Source organism: Oreochromis niloticus, linkage group LG17 (genome assembly GCF_001858045.2).
Source record: "Oreochromis niloticus isolate F11D_XX linkage group LG17, O_niloticus_UMD_NMBU, whole genome shotgun sequence".
In the NCBI taxonomy this organism is placed as follows: Eukaryota; Metazoa; Chordata; class Actinopteri; order Cichliformes; family Cichlidae; genus Oreochromis; species Oreochromis niloticus.
The window spans coordinates 18442747-18452703 of record NC_031981.2 but is presented as its reverse complement, the minus strand read 5'-3'; the positions used below and the strand labels follow the sequence as shown (position 1 = coordinate 18452703).

Below are 9957 nucleotides of genomic sequence, written 5' to 3'. Positions count from 1 at the left end.
CATCTCTGATTATTTTTGTTTCCATTTTCTGTATGATTGGTTGTAGGAACCAAAACTACTAAAGATCATGGTTTTACCAAATGCACTCTGTCACATTTACTTTGAGGAGTTTATGTGCACCTTTTCCAACAGCTAGATGCCTTCCACTTAATCTGCAATTGCACTCCATTTATCCTTGAATACAATGGTTAACAAAAGCCCACCAAGATTGCTAGAAGGTAGAAGAGATTGCGTACTGATAACATGTATTTGACTGATAACAAGTGATAGTGGCCTTTCACTGGGCAGATAATAGAAATGGGTGTCAAAGCTCTAGTTGAGTAGCCAAGTAGATTGGCATGCAAGTTATGCAGGTATTTAGTAACAATACGAAGAAGCGGTCTTGTTGGGGCCCAGAGGGATTGAGGTCAGCTCTTCCAGGACTTGACTTATTAAAATCTTTAAAAACAGAAATATAATGAGGTGAAACCTCCTCAGCCATTTTACGCAGCTTGTGGAGTATTAATTTCCAAAGTCTGCATATTTACTCCAACCTTGTTAAAATTAGTTGTTGCAGGCTTGACTGACAAAATTTTGACATTTGAGAATCTACTTTAAAAAAAAGTCGATCTGAACCACAATTAAATTTGAAATCTGCTCTCAGAGGTTGGTGGTCATGTCTTCTGTCATCTCAGCCTGCTGTGTCTGCGTTTTTGTTTTGTTTGTGTTTTTTTAGGACTTCTCAACCTGTAGGAGTACAGAAGATGGTTAGCTCCACTGCACTTAACCCTTGGACTAAATATTCTACCATACAGAATTAAATACTAATTCATCTTCTTTTTCTATCTCCTGTACATCCTCCCTCCCTCTTCTTTTCTCTTATCCCCTCTTCACTTTTTCTCAACCCCTGAGGAGCATGTCAAAATGTTAATTTCCCTTAAATTACTAGCCATTACAGCGCAGATATGGGCAGTGAGGAAGAAAAAGAGTTATTTCTCTGTAAAGGTGAAGTAGTGAAAGAGCTGTAAGTGATTTTTTTTCCCCTCCAGTGTCCTCTTAGATAAAGCTTGTTTTTGCTGCTGCATTCATTTTTTAAAAAATTTGGCTCATTAGCAGGAAGCTAGGTAATAAGTTCAAGAGCATCGGCAAGCTTTTAATTAACATGCCTGCCCGTGCACGATGAGCTGTGGAAATAAATTCATTCATCAGCCCAACAAAGAATTTGTGATCTCTCAATCACTACAAACATGGCTCACTCACTCAAGGTTGTGGCTTTTCTTTGGTGAGCACTTTCAAAGCAATTAGTGTTGCTTTTTCAGAAGGACAACTGATGACATTTTCTCTTGGTCAAAGTTGAACTGCTCAGCTTGTTGACAGATGCATATATTAGACTTAAAGATATTCAGAGAACGCTCGGACTAAACTGCTTTCGATTCTTTTAAATTGAAGATTTAAAAGAATTGCGTTATTAAAATCCTAGATTGCATAGTTTGAATTCCTGGATCAATTTTCTCATTTCATTTGGCAATTTTATGGTCAGAGTACTTAAAAAAGGACAACATTATGTCAAATCAAGCCTTTCCCAGTACAGTTTTGAATGAACCATAGCGAACATCATGATTCGGTATCGGAGAAAAACAAACTTGAAATATTTCTTTTACTCAAAAGCTAGAAACCTTCAGTGATAGATCATCCATCTGAGTTCACTTCCAAATGTTTTTGGCAGATTTTATGCCTTAGCTGAAAGAGTTTGAACTTGACCTCATTTCCCCCCCACACAGGACCTTTTGAGGGTCTGCAGCAGTTTCTCTTTTTCTTACAGCAGCTAGTAATCACGCAATGCCACACATGCTTGGTGTACAACGGTGGCGGCCAAACTGCTTCTAAGCGCATTACCACCACCATCTGGGAGTAGTAACGTCCATCCATCTTATCCAGTTCAGGGTTGCAGGAGCACTGGAGCCTGTCCCAGTTGTCATAGCATGAAAGCCGGGGTACACTCTGGACAGGTCACCAGTCTGGGAGAGAGAGACACATTCCTACCTATGGACAATTTAGGATTACCACTTAATCTAATCCACGCATGTGTTTAGACTTTGGGAGGAAGCTGGAGTACCAGGACTTCACACTGAAAGGCCTCCCCTGGCTGGTGCATTTGAACCCAGGACCTTCTTGCTGTGAGAAATTTGCATAGTGCTAACCATTGCCTAGTAATACTGTAATTTCTTTTTCCTTCTTTTTTGCCAGTTTATTGAAATATTCAGAAATCATGACTATCCCTATATGTGTTGCTTGGGTCTATTGGCCTAATAGTACCCATATGTGACTATGGTCACACTGCAGACCAAAGTGGCTCTGGTCTGAGTTTATTTTTTTTCTCCACAAGAGCACAAATCAAAAGAAAGCTGATCATATATGATCTTTTATATATAATGACATTTGTTTGATAAAATCAGTGATTCCTCAAACATCATGATTCAACTGCTCCTGCATCCAGCTCTGTATCAGCAGACTGTAAACATGCACACAGAACTGGAAGTCATTGCTCTGCAAAGGGAACAAGAAGAAAAAAAACATTATTGATAGACTGTCTTTTATTGTTATCTAATGAAAATGTTACTAACATCTACTGCAGATCTCAGAAATGAAACTGCTTATGACTTCAGTGGCCTCTGTGTTTACAGTACTACAGCATGCTACGTGCAACATATTCTTCTTTTGCATACATGTGTTAGTTCAGAACTGGACTAGATTACAGTGGAATCTGATATTGGCAACAGTTAAAGAAAAATCTGAAAAGCCAAACCCAAAAAACATGACAGTATTTTACCACCCCATCAGCATCTGATTAGTTGCAAGCTGTTATTATTTAAAGTGACACTAGCATCTGGATTTCTATCAAGCAATAGAAACTGTAGGGAAAATCACTCCTCCTGATGTCAGGAAGTCCACCAGTCCTCACGTTTAGGAATGCATAGAAATATGGAGTATACGCTTAAACAGGAAGGAATTCTAAATGTAAACTGGATTTGCAAACAAAGAAAGTAAACTACACAGTATGCGTTAGGGCAGGAGCGATAAGGATTACTCACCTGCATCACTGCAGCCTGTGCTTGGGATCTTTAGGTGCTTACGTTATGTGTGGCTGTGCGTCACCTGCCAGCTCACCTAAACTGCATTTCAATGGGAGACATGGTTCAAACAGGATCCTGGGTAGGAGGTGTTTGCTGGAGCATTTGGCAGAAAGCAGGGGGGTACTGGATGTTGATGGCTTTGGGGAAGAGGTGGTGGTTGGGGGGAGGGGGGGGTCACAGGAAAATGACAGATCTGGTGTAGGTGGTGGCTAGCACATCGGAACGCAAACTGCCATCCAATCAGCTTCAAGAGACAGGAGTGTGGGAGGATAATTACAAGTATTTCTGTCAGAGGCATCACGTTGCCATTGATGCACTGGGGTGAAACCAAGAGCGATGTAAGAAGGCGAGTGGGCGAGTTATAAAGACAGGAGAGACATGAGAGGTTGGATTACTAAGAGCAATTAATTAAAGTGTGTTTTTGTCCTTTTATGTTCTTTATTTGCTCAGTGCTGGCATTATATACTCAGAAACAAATAGCATCATTTTTATCTGACTTTTCTCCAATATGTGATGGAAACAGAGGATGAAATAAAAATTTGTACTTTGATGTTAAAAAACAACAACAACACAAAACAAGGCAAAAGAGAAGGAATTGGTGTGCTGCTAAGATTTTTTGTTTCGCATGAACAAAGAACGGCAGAACTTACAGACTAGATTGCAGAAAAGCTTCTGTATGCATCTGTGTATTAATGGAGTTGAACACAGCATGTGAGTGCTGGCACTCATGTGTGTGGGTGCTGATGATGTAGCATGGAAAAGCCCTGAAATAGCCACCCCAAGCTAACAGTGTCACTCTCCCACACAGACGAACCACTAGACTCCATCAGTGTTACTACTTATCGTGATTAGACTAACACATGCCATTACTGGACAGACAGGTTTTTATTTTTGTCAAGAGTTTCAAAAAGGCACCGCACATCGTCAGCAGCATACATAATTTGATAGCACAAAAAATGGAGACCTTCCATTGACAAAATGGTCCCAACCTCAACCCCCCCAAGGCTGATTGATATGAGGCCCAAGTAGTCAGTGGTGTTTAAACCTAATCCTGACCTTACTGTATCAGAATGTATACATTTTTATATGGTCTTGCAAATCTTTGCGAAAAAAAATATTAAAACAGAAATGCATCAAAAAGTGCTTTTGCTTGTCTCCAGCATATGGGGTCATGATTGGTGTCTGGGGCAACAAGTCAGGGTCACCACCAGTGATGTCCCACTCATATCAATTCATTTCACATCAATTTGATATGTAATTTTTAAGCTTGTTTTGCATGTGGCTAAACAACTCTACTGCTAAGATGTTTAAATAACTACGTAAAAAGAATATAACTATCTCAAAGGGTAGGTTACTTGTGGTGATTAAGTGAGAATTGTCACTCGATTCTACCTGATGTAGGTAGATGTTATGGCAGGTTTGGTTAATTGGCAGCAGTTTCATACACAGACTGTACACAAATGATGGCTGTAGTGCTAAGGTTTCAAAAGTAAAGCCAATAGGAAACAGCAGGTGGCAGCTCTATTGGTTTCAAGTCAATGAGACATGTAAATAATTTTAGATAGCACTGAATATAATATTTGTAAAATAAGATCTGATTTAATGTAAAACAGAAGAGAATAAAGCAGGGCATTTTTCAGAGCATGGTTACCATTTAACCAAGCTGCTTTCAGGATTCCTTTTGTTTTCTAAGATTCCACCTTTGCTCATTGCATTCAATTAAAAACCAAAAAAAATAAAAACTGAGAAAAATGGGGTTTCAGGATGGAATACACAAACCAGCAACAAGTAACAAACGCTGTGCCATCTTTTATATACAGTCAGTGCACTTGTCAGGTTAACCTTACAGGATGGACAAGTCAAATCCACTGTACACATCAAAAAGACACTGACTAACTATCAATGTTTTTAAGCAAGTGGTTTCTAAAAATCCAGACATTTCCCTCAGGACTCAGTGTAGTTAAAAACCATAGCTAAAAGATTTAATGTTACAATTTACACTCGTGTTCCTATTAATATTGTTACTGTTGCAGGTTGTGATCAGTGGAATCCGATCATGGATGCAAGCAGCAAAAAACCAAAAAAAAAACCTACCTCTGAAACTTGTCTGCCCTCAAGCTGACAGAAAGGAAGAGGAGTGCTGTCTTTTGAGATTGGCTCAGATTGGCGGGTCCTCTACATCAAGAGGAACATGGTGAGGTGGTTCAGGCATCTGACTAGGATGCCTCCTGGGCACCTCCTGGTGAGGTGTTTTGGGTATGTCCACCAGGGAGGAGACCCTCTGGTCTGACCCAGGACACCCTGGAGAGATTATGTTTCTTGGCTGCTTCTTTGGGAATGCCTTGTATACCCCCTGGAGACAGGAGCTGGGGAGAGGCGAGATCTGGGAATTTCTGCTTATAAATGCTACACAAACACACCCAGACAAGCAGCAGAAGATGGATGGATGGGCACTTCAAGTTGCTTTGACGGCAATGCATTTCCTTGATTAAAAAGTCCAATATTTTAATCACAGAAGATTTTCTATACTTTTTATAAAACAGTTTGACAATAACTGAAAGGTGAAAGGTACATGTAAGCCTGGAAAATAAAACACGAATCCTCTTACTGTCTGTTACAGCCCTAAAATCAAAGTGGTGGATGAATCATGGGCCATAAGAGAAATTTTGATTGAACCGATTATGAGGTAAATGTTTACTGCACATTGCAATCGCTATGGAGTAATGACAACATCAGCGTTTAGATTGGCTGTCTATAACCCTCAATATGACTATATTGTATGTCAATCATGCATCCCCTGGGAAAACTCAAGGCTTGAATGTGCTACCAACACACAAAGAAAAAAAAAAAGACTGCTTTTGTTTTCCCAGTAGTAATAGTTAGCTTTCTTCTGGAAGCTGATGAGGTGGATGCCAAAACATCTTAAATAAAAAGAGTTTCCCTTGTAAGAGGAGGCAAACAAGGACAGTGAAGTAGCCTAAAAGAAAGAAAAAGGACCTTGGATGAACAGACATTGATGGAAGTATCTCTGGGATGTGATAAGATACAAAAAACACCATTCATTTGGTACCATTCCTACTAGATAAGTAAGGAAACAAAATCCTACCAACTTATCAGACTAATATGCACCATTGTACCATTTATGAACATATCTTTGCGCTGCTTCTTTTAGCACATGATCTGCCGCCTCCTCCTCAGCATCCTCCTCAGCATCCTCCTCTGTTGCACCAACTCTGTGCAGATCCTCCTTCACTACATTCATAAAGTCTGTGAAGGTTCTCAGTCATCCAGGTCATCGTAGTCAAAGGAGTTTGCAAAGAAAAGCGTCTGGACTTCTTTAAGTTGCTTGAAGACGTCTTCAAGCAACTTAAAGAAGTCCAGACGCTTTTCTTTGCAAACTCCTTTGACTACATTCATAAAGGTGCCTTCCTCTTTTCCTCCCTCCTGGCAGCTCCATATTCAACATCCTTTGTCCAATATATCCACTATCCCTCCTCTGCACATGTCCAAACATTGGCTCTCTAACCTCATCTCCAAACCTGAGCCCTCCCTTTGATGTATTCATGTCTAATCTTGTCCAACCCTGATCACTCACAATGGAAATCTTAACGTCTTCATCTCTGCATCCTGTTTTTTGTAAGTTATTTTGTTCCCAAACCATCCATCACAGCAGGTCTCACTACCATCCTTTAGACCTTCCCTTTCAAATCACGTCTGACGCTTGTCTCCGCCCACTCCACCCTCCCTGCACTCTCCTCTTCATGTCTCGTGTGTGCTGTCAGTTGCTTTGGATGGCTGACCCCAGATATTTAAGCTCATCTACCTTCACCCCCCACCCCAAAACACATGCATTCTGTCTCGTCTCTCCAGAGCATGTCTCCACTTCTCCAGGTTCTCCTCCACCTGCTCCCTTTTCTCACTACAGATCAACATGTCATCTGCGAACATCACAGTCCATGGAGACTCGTGCATGACCTCATCTGTCCACCTGTCCAAACAGGTGGACAAGCTGACGATACATGGTCATGTTTTTACAGGTGAAGATTGTTGATACATTTTCTTTCGCAGTTGAGAAATAAAATCAGACGTGTGGGTTTTTTAATTCTGATTATTTCCTTCCAGAAACAGTTGCTTTCTGACATTTTTTTAAAGGTATTTCACATTTAACAAACTGAATATGGGATGTTGGAGAAAAATTATTTGTTTTCCTTAAAAGACCTTTCAGTTAATATTAGGTGCATCATGAGTTAGAATTATTTTATAGTTTGCTGTTTTTATTTTGGTTGATTATGTGCACCTCCAGCTCTCTTTAGTTCACAGCTCTTGCTGACATTATTCAAATTTAGTGTTAAACCTCAGTTCCATTTGTCTTTTCTGCTCAAAGCAAAGTGTTGCTAAAGGATTTTTTTCCTGTTTTGTTCCAGGAACACAAAAGAATTTGTCTTCTCTGTTTTATTACTTTAATTTTGCCCTGATTTCCAGGATTTAAAACTCCGTTTAGCTATGGTGCTGTGGTGAATCTTACAAGCTGTCCAGAGTCTCTGCTACAACATTAATCCACCTGCCCAACACTGTGAAGGACCAGTGATACTGCTAAAAAAGAAAAATCTCTTACCTGATAGGTGTGGGAACTGGACCTCTGGGATTGTGCTGTACTGTCTTGAACCAAAATGCTGACAGTGGATGCTTTGAGTCCTGTTTGCAGAATGAGGCATCCCTGTGACACATCTATCATAAACAAATGTACACATGGGTGGCAGGCTGGACTGAACAAAAAGCAAGCAGTTTTATTTAGGTTGTTTGTGAAGGCCATGAAACACAGACTCCAAACAACAAGAAAGAGAAGAATCACAGACACTTTAACAAAGAACAGAAGAGCAGGGCTATAACGACACACAAGCTAATCATGGAAGTGAACACGACTGGGGGAAATGAGACACAGGTGAACAGAATCTAGATAATGAGACAAAGGGGAAGTAAACACAGTACAAGACACAAGAGACAAACGACTACCAACGTAAAACAGAAATTCAAGTGAAGTGGCGTTTTTTATGCCCAAAGAGAAATAAAAACACTCAGGAAAAAGATTTTCACTGAGGTTCTCATAACTCATGCATGAAAGGGTTGTATTTGTTTATTTAGTTTTTCAGATGAGTTCAACGTCACCGAGATTTGACCTCGTCCGAGATTTTTTTGTGGATGCATCTATGGTATGAACTTCAAAATCCAGTCTTTTATGGCTGAGGGGTAAAAATTTGAAAGCTATAAAAGAAGAACTAAGAGCAGCCAAAATCATGACCAAAACAGAAAATGCTTCATAATAACCAAAAAAATCAAGGCACAAAATCGCAAACTCAGTAATCTGATCTTTATTAGGCCTTAAAAATATTTAAATACAACCTCAGATTCACAGCAGCACACAACAGGAACATACATCATATTATACCATGTCATCAGTTCTTTAACAAACATTAAGTCAAAATAGAAAAGTCTGTGGAAAAAGTACACTTCAAAAAATAGAGAATAAATATTTTTTGTTAGGAAGGCCTGCCAGGAGAAAGTCTCTAAAAAGGACATGGTAACATGGTTTAGGTTGGCAACATTGCATCTGGTAAAATAAACATCTGTTATAATGTCTACTGACCAAAGTGGTAATCTCTGGCCATAATTCACAATACCACTTTAGCCTGGGCACCTTGCTCTGATTATGAACTCCTCTGTGTACCACAGATTTTTACAACAGTTTCTGAAATAAAATCTGTCAAATAGTAAAAGCTTAGCCCAAATTGGATCATGCAAAAGGACAATGATCCCAAGGACAAAATTAAAACAGAATGGCTGAAAAAGACAATAATCAAGGCGCTTCAAAGGCACAGTAAAAGTCCAGATTTGTCACGATCCTGGGTCATTTGACCCAGCATTTTGACTTTTAATATATTTTGATGTTTGTGGTTTATGCTTAAGTTCATTAGGTTAACTAAGTTAATTTTATTTTGCCTATGTCGCCGTTTAAATTCAATGTTTCTTAGATCGCTTTGTGTCATCACCACCTGTGTTTAAGTCTCCCTTGTCGGTTCATCATGTCTGCGTCCGTTATGTTTGTTGTTTTTTTGAAGATGTCTGGTGTCCCATGTTCACTGTGTTTAGTTTCACTTCCCCCTGTGGTGTCATTATGTTCATTCTAATCAGCTGTTTCCCCATGTGTTTCCACTTCCCCTGATCACCTCCTGTGTGCATTTAGTCTGCGTGTTTTTATTCACTGTTTATTCATGTTTCTAGGTTTTCATGCATCCATGCCAGGTCTTCATGTTCAGGTTCACATTCAGGATTTTTTCATGTAGGTTACTGTTTAGTTTCACCTTTGCCCTTTTATTTTGTACTGTTTAACCAGCTTTATATAAATGTCTCGTCCTTAGTAAAATCAAAGTTTCGTTTTGCGTGTCTGCACTTAGGTCCTCCTCACTCCACACAGTCAGCTTCTTCGCTAACTGCGACAAGATTTTAGAACCTGGTAAATACCAGATGATTTTTGTGTATTATGTAAAACCTTGAAACAATCACAAGAGGTTGCATTTTCTTTTTCACATGGCTGGCAGTCATCAACTGGTCAGTTTATGAACTGCACTCCTGGGGGAAGCTGCAGCAGTCGGGGAGTGCCATTAGTCTGCAAAGGTGTGGTTGACCTGTCAAATGTTTGTGGATATAATGGTGTGGTTGTCTGTCATACATGTGAGTGCATGTTGCTGCAGTTAATGTGAGTGCTGTCAACAAGGAACTCATCTCTCGGGAAAACACGGCCAAAAAACATCAGCAGTCAAAATATGTCCAAATATAAAAATCCACA

At 39.7% G+C, this 9957-nt stretch overlaps 1 long non-coding RNA gene across 1 annotated transcript; it reads right to left on the bottom strand.

Moving 5' to 3' along the window:
* Positions 1–577: 577 nt before the first annotated feature.
* On the bottom strand, positions 578–8102 carry LOC102077406 (uncharacterized). The gene is made up of 4 exons (XR_269991.4): positions 7729–8102; positions 5208–5479; positions 3072–3152; positions 578–2526 (listed from the first exon to the last, which is right to left on the bottom strand). It is a non-coding gene; the product is annotated as an uncharacterized LOC102077406 (long non-coding RNA).
* Between the last annotated feature and the right edge of the window lie 1855 nt (positions 8103–9957).